Consider the following 13,141-nt stretch of genomic DNA (forward strand, 5'->3'; position numbering starts at 1 on the left):
TTTTCACAGACAGCTAGACCTTGTGAAGTTTTCCCAGAATGCCCGACCGTGAGGCCGGGCGCTGGCAAAAAAAAAACCTCCCTTGTCTTTGTTTAGAACAATCAGATAATGACTCGGGCTTTTCCGGCAGAAAAAAGGGAAAAATTGAAGTATTACAATTATGCAGTTATCTTTCAAGTGTAAACTACACAATAGCTAACTTTAAAGTGTAAACTACACAATAAATAAACAAAGTTATTTAATGATACAACGAAATTGTTATCGTACGGTCTATCTATGGTAGTTTTCACATTTTTCCCAGAAATATTCAAGGAATTTGGACTAACCTAGTTGCTAGCGCTCAGTGAGAGTACCAAATCCCCGATGAGCAGACATGGCTTTATTTGTGGCACCACAAATTAAGCCATGTGCTCATTCGAGGATTTGGTACTCTCATTCCTATTACGGTAAGCCCTGTTGCAGTTGCCGCAAGCAAGCGCCATGCGCTAAACTCCAAAAACGAGAAGTCCGGATTCGAATATTAAGTTTCTAATAAACCGACAGAATATATAATAATACACCCGCAGCATATAATTATGAACCCACAGCATATAATAATAGACCCACAGCATATAATTATGAACCCACAGCATATAATAAAAGAACCACAGCATATAATTATGAACCCACAGCATATAATAATAGACCCACAGCATATAATTATAAACCCACAGCATAAAATAATAGACCCACAGCATATAATTATAAACCCACAGCATATAATAATAAACCCACAGCATATAATTATGAAACCACAGCATATAATAGATACACAGCATATAATTATGAACCCACAGCATATAATAATGCAACAATAGCATATAATAATAGACCTACAGCATATAATTATAAACCCACAGCATATAATAATAGATCCACAGCATATAATAATAGACCCACAGCATATAATTATAAACCCACAGCATATAATAATAGATCCACAGCATATAATAATACATCCACAGCATATAATAATAGATCCACAGCATATAATTATAGAACCACAGCATATAATAAAAGACCCACAGCATATAATTATAGAACCACAGCATATAATAAAATCATCTAACATAAGGCAGCCATGGCGTTCCATATTAATACTTAGGAAAAGTAACAATCTTGTTGTGTACAAAACATATGTGTATTAAAACATATACTAGTACATTATGTAAGTCATGATATTATAAAGAAAATATTAATTTCAAATTTGTGTCCATGCACCTTGAAATCGAAGATTAAATGTATTTCTGAAAGCGGGTGAAAATGCGTGATTAAGGTGAAACGGTATTTGCATGATATGCATTATAATGCGTGACTGCAGGGAACGGAGTTTGATAAGTATTTTACTAATGCAGATGGATATACTTTTATCACCGAAAAACAAATCATGTAACCATTCCACCAAATGATTTCTGCAAGTGCTGTTTCTTTATAAGTATGCCTTTCAGTGCATACAAACAACCAAGTTCATATTAATGCCACGACGTTTTAGAGATTATATAAATATTTAAGTTTAATTAAAGGATTTTACTTCTCCTTACCAAATATAGGCTTCAGTAAATTGTCTGTTATCCACTTGTTTTCTTCTAGTGTTTCTATCTCTACCAATAATGCTCTCTCATTTTCACAATCCCCCTGAAAGAGGATAATGATAAGTATTCAAGTGCAATGTTTTAATTAGTGTAAATTACACTCTTTTGGCCTTTAATAAACATAACCAAAATTGTTCCATTTGATATTAACATTCTATTAAATTATACCAATTAAGTATCCAACTAGCATACCATAGCTTATGTCCAACTTTTCTTTCATTTGCCAATGAAATAAATACTGTCTTGAAAGCGTGTCCACCCCTGAGGTAATTCTAATAAAAGATTTTTTAACAAAAGAAGATACAATAAACAATTTATAAAGCTATAGACATGGCGTAATCTAACGTTTACGATCGACAGGACAAATATATCTTACTATGCATCATTTACGTAGACCATAATTATTTACTGAAACTTTCAATTCTTTGATCTTAGTTTTTTTTTTTACTGGTGATAATTCAATGATTAAATCATAGTATTTAGTACGGATCCTTCAAAGAATCGATTTTTGCTATTTACTGCGAATCATTTAATGACGTGATCTTAGTTTTTTTCTGTTGATAATTCAATGATTACATTCACAGTATTTAGTGTGGATCATTCAATGACTTGACTTTTGTTTTCACTGCGAATCATTTAATGACATGATCTTATTTTTTTTTACTGCTGATATTTCAAAGATTTGAACATAATATATAGTGCGGATCATTCAATGACTTGATTTTTGTTATTTACTGCCCATCATTTAATGACTTGATCTATGTTAATAACTATAGATAATCCAATGACTTGAAATGTGTTATTTATTGCGGACCATTTTATGACTTGATATTTTTTAATAAAGGCAAATTATTTTAAGACTTGATGTATTATTAACCGTAGATCATTCAATGTATTGATAGTCATTATTTATTAAGGACCATTTCATGACGTGTTTAATGTTATTTACTGTAAAACATTCATTGTCATGATATTTATAATTAATGTAGATTATTCAGCCATTCGATACTCATTATTAATTGTGGACAATTTAATAACTTGATATATACATTATTTGATGTGAGTAGATTATGGACTAGATATCCATTATTACATGCGGACCATTTAATGACTTTCTTTACTTAATTAAATGTGGCTGATCGATGACTTGATATTTATTACATGTATATATTGATGACCAACTAACGACTTGATTATTACATTATACATTATTTACTGCGCGAGGTTCTTTCAATGAATTGATATTTATTAGCTGCAGAACTGTAGCTCTCTGCTTGAGAAAATCCGGACAGATAAAGAGGAGAGCTACAAATCCAAGGGTTGTAAAAACGTTCGATTTACGCCGACGATTTTTGTCGCTCACTTTGGGATATTTTTTCTTGTATTTTATATTTTTCTTTCCCAGTTTTAAAAATGGCGTTTAATAATTAACATACAATTAACTTTAATTCCTGAAGATTTACTTACCTTTCAACGGTAACAAATAGCTGTTCGTGGTTATGGACGTCAAAATGGAACTCTTTTAAACTAAATAAGGACTGTTTCGGACCGTTAAAAGGTAAATGAAGTATCAAAAATAAGAATTAAATATATGAATAACTATATGATATCATTCTTAAAGCCAGAGACAGCTTAAAATACACGAAAAAAATACCTAAAGTAGCGACAAAAAATCGTCGGCGTAAATAAAAGATTTTTACAACGCTTGCATCGGTAGCTCTCTGCTTTATCTGTCCGAACTTTCTCAAACAGGGAGCTACAGTTCTGCAGCTAGATATTTATCATAAATTGTGGTCCTATCATTGTCGGGATAATTGACATTATAACCCTATAATATCAACTTTTTGATAAACATACGTGTTATACATGCTGATTGAGGTTTAGTATTCTGGGCTATTTCAGATCATCAAATTATCGATTGCCCACTTAAGCCTGGAAAAATCAATATTTTGTTTTTAAAAACATTTAAATATGAATGGATGTTAAACAAATCAACCTTTCTTGTCTTTAAACCACATTTTAAGAGAACAAAATGCCATTTTTGAATGATATATTGAATAAATCATACCGCAAACTAGATTAATATCCCATTGACCGCTTGTCGGACAATTGAGAAGCCCTGATCCTTTTTGTTTGTAGCTACTTTTACACTTTATTTGCATCTGTCTGTAGATTCCTATTGCATCCCATCTTTGCACACTATCCATGTCAGCGCCATCTGCATTCGGGATTCCACAGTCTTTAAACAATAATAAAAAATAGTCATTATTCAGAACTATGTTTATAATGTACTTTGGATGGTACAATTAACTCTGTACTAATGCTTTTGTTTAAATGAAGCCTTTATTATTATTGTAGAATTTCACAACTTATTGACATTTGATTTTGATTTTTATTAAATTAGAAATCCTAGGAAAGGATGCGATCACTTATATCGAAAAAGTATCATACATTTTTCAGTTTTTAAATATCATTGCAATATATAATTATATATATATAGCCCTTTGATGAGGTCGATCCATAGCTATATCGACCATATCGACCGAGCACGAAATATGCTTTTCTCTGAAGCCGATATTGTATGGATTGACCGAATTAAAAGGCTACATTTGCTATATTATTTCTTACAGAGATTGTCAAAATCAACCATAAGTTGTTTGTCTTGTCTTTCTTAACATTGAGAGACTAGAGATTAAAAAAATATATTAAAAGTACTATGTGTTATTCTTTGTACCGATGAGTAATGTAGAAGATTTCCTTTTTTAAAAGGCTACTTTGTCGAATTAATTATATGAGTAGATTCTTCCTGAAGGCATTATTATGTCTTACTAATTATATATACAGAACATTGGAATTATAATTAAAGAGCTGAAGTACATATTAAAAAAATCAAGTCATACTCTGTCTTAGCTGTTTTGAATTTAACACAAATGTTGTTTTACAGAAAATTATTTTGATTTTAAAATCATTAAATCAATATTCATTCTAGAATCTATAAATATTAACTCAAATTTATATGCTGTTATATAATTGATCATGTAATCAAGTTTGGGCCAGTCAGGGAGCTGGAATATATGAGAAAAATAAAATATAGAGATAAATAGATGGCAAAAACTGTATCACACCTAATATCAACCCAAGACTCCAATATAAGCCCGAGGGCTGATATAGGTCGGGAGTTGATATTGGATGTGATGAAGATTTTTTTCTTGTATTGTTGTTTTTATTATATTTTTGGGAATATTTTACCTTTTGACGTCGTTTTATGCTTATGTGATGTCAGTTATTACACATGTAGCTATATATGTTTCTTGCATGTAAAAGATCTGAGGTACACCGTAGAAAAAATACAGAGATGTTCCGGAAGGGTAAATATAGGGTGTACATGTAATAAAGGGTGCTGATACATGATGTGTAATGCCTTAGTCAGATTTCCCGGCCGGTGGCTGAAGACGTGTGGAAATTGGTGGTAATCCGTTGTGTGAGCGATGCCAGAACTACGGTCCACATCGGCCAAGAATCAGTCATTTTATCCAGCGACGAGGTATACGATGGGCAACCAATGCGTTTTTTTTTTTATAAAAATGTCGTGGTTGCCGGCTGGACTTACAAAGGCCCAGCGATGAATTTCTAATCATAAAACGATGTTCCGGGGTTATCGGCCGATGTTATTTATCGCTCATACATCGGTAAATATCGTTCGTACATCGGTTGACTATGGGTCAATCTTTGGTCGAACATCGACAAGTGATCAGCCGACGTCTGTTGACCACATTTCAAACCCCCGATGACCTCAGATTCAACGGACACTGGACGATGCTCGGCCATACATCGGCTGATGCTTGAAAGATGTGCTAATGATGGGGTGCCTATGAGGAGCGATGTGGGGCATCGGTGGAGACATCGCTGATTTTTAACTAGAATTCATTTCCTACATATACCGGATAACTGGATAAAGAAAGGCTTTATCATTCTACCAATGACCCCCCACCGATTCGCCAAATGGTCTCAGACATGGTCCGATTACTATAAGCGTCTGGCCGGCAACCACGCCATTTTTATCAAAAACACATCGGTTTCTCATCGCATACATCATCGCTGGATAATGTGACTGATACTTAATACAGGCACTGCCTGTGTTTATATCAGGGATGCAAAAGTCCTGTATTATGTTACAAATATGTAACGAAAAATTATATATTGTTCTGAGTTTAACAAACATAACAAAAATAGATACTGTAAACGAACTTTTATTCGCGTGCGAGATATTTTCGCGAGGTTCGCGAGAGCCTCGTCATCGCGAATATTTCTCGCCGCGATCACGTCCTTAAAGTCTTTTTTCTATTAAAACAGTTCCAAAAAAGTTTGATCGCGAAAATTAATCGTCGCGAACTACTTTACTCCTTATAAATCGCGAAATAAAGTCGTCGCGATAAGAGTTGGTTTACAGTATACACAAGGTTACGATGTAAAGAAGAACACATATAGACGTAATACATGTAATTATTGAATAGGTCTACAACTCAACTAAAACCATTTAGTCATAAATAAATGAGATTGTAATATACAGCATTCAAAAAATAATATTAAATAAAATGTGTTTTTATGCTATTTTTGTATCTGTATACTGATTAAATTTGATTGTCATTCTTAATGATTGCCATTCTCCACTTTATTCAAATAACTTCGGTAAATCCAATTTCAGTGGTTGCATTTGTCTTCTATATATTAATAATATGTACAGATTTTGGACTTTTTCTACTGATTTAAGAGCAAAATACAACTATGAAAATGATAAAATTACATAATCATGAATGAAAATCTACGCTACAGTTTAACTACCTTGTACATAATTTTTTGAAAAAGAGGATAACACCACTCAACTGAGATAGAAACTAGAGTTACAAATCTTAAAAAGAATTAAGACAATGACTGTCTATTGATGTATTAAATATAGACAATCGTATACGTAAACTTAGAAAAGAGGCAAATATGTATTAGGTAGAAAACGACTATTTTTACTCTCCTAACAGTTCTATAAGAACAATGTTGGCACTTTTCTAAGATTCTTAACAAGGACTGTTAAGCGAGTAAGTTATTATCTAAGTTTATCAACAATGGCAGTTAGATGATCAGTAATTGTATAAGTTTTCAAATAGAAAACAATTCTCTAACTTAATAAATATATATTTACATGTTTATAAGAAAGAATATTAGTACCTTTCGAATATTCTTTGACTCCAAGTTACTTTTCGTAAATTTAGCTTTCGATAAATTTAATGTAATCTTTTTTAAACTTTTGGAGAACCTAAAATAATTTTTAACAATTAATGAATTACTCTTGATTCGAAAGTCTTGCCCATTAAAGAAATAAGTATATATAACATACCAGATAGAACACATTTGCTGTTTCCCAAGGATAACGGGATGCATTTCTCATTTTCTGCACAGTTTACAGTTGAACAAGATCCTGTTATCTTCTGCAGACAGAAAATAAATTGACCTCTCATAGTAATAAAAACAATTAAAGTTTTCTTATAGCATTTGCAGGAAAGTATCTTGCCCTTATTCATTCTCTGATACAATTATGTGTTATTTCCTTTTGTTAGCAAATAGCAATGCATGCCCATTCCTTTTCTATTTTTCTTTCAAAGTGTGTTAAAAATTCCATTTCACGAATATTGACTTCAGAAGTTACTGTAAATGTGCAACGTCGTAAAAGAAAAGTTAACACTTACGATGAACATTACATGTAACGTCCCCTGAATTACGCAAAAAAATGCACTTAATATCATTTCAATTAAAAGAAGCAATATTATATCTATCTTCAATAAATCAATTAAGGTAGACATAAATATTGGATTGCAAATTTTGTATGTTTAACGCGTAAGAACATTGTTAACTATTCAGATAATTTTACATATTAAATGTCGACCATGTGGCGCAGTTTGCATAAGAACTTGGTCCTACTTTGCGGGCTCTTTTAGTGGATATTGGTTATTATGATTAAACAGTATACATGTGTTAGTCGAGGTGTGGTATCGCTAAAGGTTTTAGCACACAAAAAATACTAGGTGCTCAAAGGTATTAAGTGCCGAGTACAAGTTTAAATTTGCATGCGTCCAACGGCAAGTGCAGGCTTCTCAATATTCGTTAAAAATTCCCAAAAAGGATCGCCAAAAGAAAAAAAACAAAAAACAAAACAAACAAAACATCTGATTGTGTATGTAAATTTACACACACAACCGACGTTTCCTTTTTGTTCTAAAATACATTAAACTATGAAATAAATGAAACAATTACCGTATATATTTTCTCAAATAAAAACATTCTCGTTTTCATCAAGGACAGATAACTCTTCAAAAACTTTTAAGAAGCAAATTGACCGGCTTCTTATCACCCATTCTCAATATAAGGGCGCAAATAATGTCGCCTCGTTTTCATTTAGAAGAAATACCACTGATGTAATTTTTAAATCAACATTATAAATAGTCATATAACAATGAATAAGAATTCATATAATTATCGATCTGAAAGGGTATTTAAGGAGTTCAAAATTCAAATATAGTAGCCTATTTGAAATGTACGTTACTGTCGCCGAGACAAATATTATGCTTAATCCACTCTGTGTAATATATAGTTTTGATTCTCAAGTAAAAATTTTCTGATAAGTTTAACCTTGTATCATATATACTTCTTTTCATAACAATAAATACATTTTCTTTGTGATAATAATTAATTTTTATTGTGCAATGTCCCTGTCGCTTAATTCTATTTTAACTACATTACAAGCAAACACAAGGATTATACACCTGATAGTTTTGTTCTCCTTTATTTATTGATGGGCTAAATTTGAAATTTCAAAGGGTTAATTACTCCTACACAGATAATGTAACATGAAATTGAACAATTTGAGCAACTTTTATAAATATGTTTACGGAATGAAAGACATTTTCAATCGTAGAGATAAGAAAGAAATGTACGTTACCTATATTCTTCCTTTAAGAATATATATTAAGTAGAAAATATGAGACGACTCTGAATAAGCAACCCCTTGTATCCTGTAAACTGGCAAAGACGTTTTGCTTAACACAATTAAAAATTATTTTTTACATGAAAAGTGATCATTTGAAATGTACGTGACTGAAATGTACGTTACCATGAAATTCGAATTAAGTGAATCTCGCACGAATTTTCATGTATTCTCATACTTTCACACACTCGAATGTGTACACAAAGGAAAGTTTCAAAGGTTGGAGATCGGCTAAATCCCAAAATTAATGAAAAGAAACGTTTCTGCTGAGGAAAAAAAATATATTAAGGTCAATTATATGTAATATAATTTTGATACCTGGTATATATTTCTGAATACGAAACCTGTATGATGCATTTCTTATGATATGCATGTCCAAATAGTATCAATATATTGCGTGTCTAACGTACGCTTGTGGAAGAGAATTGATTTTTATATTTGAAATGTACGTTACGAATGGTAACGTACATTTTGCGCATTTCTAACTGACATTTTTTTTTTTATTTAGTCAATTAATTGCGTTAACACGACCACATAAATCCATCTAAATGCACCCCAATCCTCGTTAATGTGGTGGACTGTTACCACTTGCTAGAAAATTATTTCTATGTGTCTTAAATTCATCTTTAGCAACCTTTTTGCAGTTTGTTTACTTTTAATATGCGACTTTTCGTCAATATAAATTTAATTGTTGTTGGTAATTTAAAACAAGGTATTCATAGGCTTATAATTGGTAAAAAAAACCCAAAACGAAACAAAAAGAAAAAGGAAAAAGAAACAAAACAAATGAATCCAGAACACAAGACGGTCACGTACATTTCAAATACTGAAAGGCACACAATACTCAGTTTTGATTGAATCATTACATTTTATGCTATATTTTTCCAGCTCTGCTGAAAATTACGTTTATGTTTGTGTTTTGACAAACGATGTTGCAACATACTATTAAAATGAAATTGTTAACAAGACTGTCGATGGATATATTCGGAATAGATGTATGTTAAGTTTCAATGGCCAAACACAAGCATTTGTTAGATCATAGCAAAATACGTCTGACTCTTTTTTTTTCGTCTGTACCTTTGCACACAGGTAGAAGTAACTGGGCTACGACCGGTGTCAATTTCAGCGAAACAGCACAAAAGAATGGTAATGAACTGAGATGGAGGGGACTCCCCAATAATACGTGAAATGAACGTTACCGAAGTGACGTGACATTCATGTAGTTGATGACAAATAACCACGTTTGTTGCCATATCATTTCTTATATGACTGCGTTAAAACGCTTCATTGAAATGATTTTTATATCAATAATTGTTTTTTTTTCCAATATTTTCTTATTACTAATTTACGTACATTACAAGCTTGAAATGTACGTTACCTACTCATATTCTGAGGCAATCGTGTCTTTATAGTGATGATTGTGACATATAACACAATGTGATTACATAGAGAATCTTTTTTGGAATAAACTAAAACAAAACGATGAATTTTTAGATGAATTTTAAGCTTTTTATTAAACAGAAATATATCTTGAAATGTACGTTACATTTACGTAGTTGTCTAAATCTGCATGGATATATGTTAAAATAGACAGTAACCACAAAATAGAATTTTACTACATGTATATGTTAAGTTCCACTATCTATAGAAAATGACAAGATTCTAAACTGATCGCTCTAAACAAAACAGAGAAAAGAATTTAAAGCATATATTTAAAAAAATGTTTTTGTACATTTGGGTCAAAAAGTAACCTTTGTTTTTTGAAAGGAAAAATCAAGTGCACGTTCGTATGCCGAGAAAATATGTTGCTGACAGAGTTGGTAGGATGTGCTGGTGTTAAGATGAGATATTCCAATTGTGATTTTAATGACTACATTTTTTTTACATATCTTTTTGGACATTGAAGAAAGGGTAACGTACATTTCAAGCTACATTTCTGAATAAAATCACCCTCTACTTTACCGTCTTGTCATTATTCCATGTATTAGAATTTGATGAAAAAAACCTGGAAACAAAATCTTCAGATACTTTCTTTCAAAGGTAATTGATAGAAAAATTGTTATCTTGAACTTCATTTTTTAAAAAATCAGAGAGGCATTTGTGCCCTTATATTGAGAATGGGTGTTATGTGCTATCAGTCTTGTGAATTTGGTTAATTTTATATTGATTGTTATCTAGTAATGTATTTTAACTAGTGTAAAATTAATCAAAATTGTTCAAATCCCTTCAATATACATTAAATACCTCAATACTGTTAATTTTCTCCATATATGACGTATGCTATTATCACAATATTTATGCGAATTTACTATATTTACCTCATCCCAGTCTTCCTTTTCGCTATAAATCCACCCCTTGTCTTCTTTGTATTTTTCAGGGGCTGTTCTTTCATTCTCATAGCTAATTTCACAATAATTTGCCCCTTTGTAATAACTAACAGATTTACAGCGCGTGGTTCTTTAACATTCTTCTACACAGTCTAGTATACTATACTCAGTATAGAATCAATCATCTTTCTGTCCAATCTGTAACCGAATCTTAATTTGGAATAACCGTCTTGTAAACTTCCTGATATAAGTAAGAATGTATCCAAAAAAAAAGCAAAAACGAAATTCTGGATGATTTTCATTTTTCCTTGTTGTTCCTTTTTTTCCTAATTACAAATAACCGTCCCTTTAAGTAGCTTCTGACACAAACGCCAAAAATTAGTAATAATCGACGAATGAATATTTGATCATAATTGACATAATAACAAGGGTTCTCAATATCTGTCAATAGACACAGTATATAATTTAGGATGTTACATACAATTACTGTCAATTCTTAAAGCAATACTATCGACGTACTTTTCTAGGAATTTTTTATTTTCTTTAAAAAAAGCTCTCCCGATAGGTCTGCATATAAATAAGCAGAATCAATCATAAACTAACATACCAATTTACGTCTCGCAATGGATTCGAACCTGCTATGTAAAATCAGCTCGTATCTACAGGGGACAGGCTCTAACCACTTCACTACAAGAGTGACGTCGATATGTGTAAAAAAATTCTCAAAGGAGAGTAAAACAAATAAATAGCAATCTGATTCATACATAAAACAAACAACAATCAAATTCAAAATTCCACTGTAACAATTTATCTTGTGGCATTGAGGTAAATATCATTTTTTTTCAATCGCTAATGCTCCTGAATATATCACAAAAAACTTCGGTCTTAAGTTTAGCAACACAAAGAGTAAAAAAATAAAATCAGGGTCTTAATATAAAACAGGATCAGAAAATTCTGCAAATGCAATTTTTTTTAACAACAAAATCACATTTCTGACAATTAAAATGTATCTCACTCTGGGATTTCGGTCTTCCAGCTGAACTTTTTGATTGGCTCTTATGTGTTCCTTTATTACTGGTTAAAGTGCAGATAGTCATTTTTATGCTTTTTAATATGTAAGATAAAAAGAAAGAATAAAAATGTAACATCTCTTATACGAAAAACATTATTACAAGATGGACAATAAAGCTATCACTTTTTATTGCAAGTTGTGACAACCTATCTCGAAATGAATCTGTTTTTTGAATATCAAAATTAATCTAATTCTTTTCACTTACACATCAATATAGTAATTTATGGTGACATGAAAAGGCAAGCAACTAACCTATGAGGAAAATCGATATAAAGACACAATTCTCTTGGTAACTGTTATTAGGTTCTCCCGATTTACAGATTTTAAAAGTTTCATCATCAAGCAGTTTATTGCTTTGAGAAAGCTCCCTCGTTGATTTTGTCACTGACTCCAATCCATGCAACATATATAGCCCAGTCATATCTTCCGCTTTAAACAAAAAATAGAAAAAAAAGATCCTATGATATTTAATAATCACGGGTCCAGACACTTTTAGTTGCTGTTTTTTCTTACCTAAGTTAGATTTAAGCGCATTTATTAATAAAAATATCTTAAAACGAAATTTTATAAAATCTGTTTCGAATTTGAATTTACTAATTCATAATTTTCTTTATTTTTTTCAATCAATCCATATTCTTGCATTATCCCCAAAGTACGATTTTAACAATTCATCCAGTTGTTTTCTCCCTCAGAAATTATTTCTGTTAAATATGCATCAAACCTTTTGCAATAATGTATCAAAATACCACAAGTAGTACATTACTCCCTAAGAATAATACTATCAACAACAAAGTTTTATAGGTGCAAAAATTTAGCCGTTTTGTAAATCCCACTAGGTAGTTTTACCTACCAGGATTAACGCATATGATGTTTGAGAAATAATTCTCTAATGATTTTAAGCAAATTTAAAAGATTTTTTTGCAGAAAATTCAAACCATTATTTATTTATTAAGGGAAAATTTTTGAAAGGAGAGTTTAATAGTACATCATCTTTGTTATATCAACAAATTTTGAAACATGATAAAAATTCTTTAAAATATACCGATTAACATAATAATATCAAATTACAATGCAATAT

At 31.2% G+C, this 13,141-nt stretch overlaps 1 pseudogene; it reads right to left on the reverse strand.

The window, feature by feature from the left end:
* Nucleotides 1–1,823: 1,823 nt before the first annotated feature.
* LOC134254732 (uncharacterized) lies at nucleotides 1,824–12,088 on the reverse strand (annotated as a pseudogene).
* Between the last annotated feature and the right edge of the window lie 1,053 nt (nucleotides 12,089–13,141).

The sequence above is a fragment of the Saccostrea cucullata genome, unplaced genomic scaffold, assembly GCF_032062105.1.
Source record: "Saccostrea cucullata isolate Sc308-1 unplaced genomic scaffold, CSIRO_AGI_Scuc_v1 ctg1419, whole genome shotgun sequence".
NCBI lineage: Eukaryota > Metazoa > Mollusca > Bivalvia > Ostreida > Ostreidae > Saccostrea > Saccostrea cuccullata.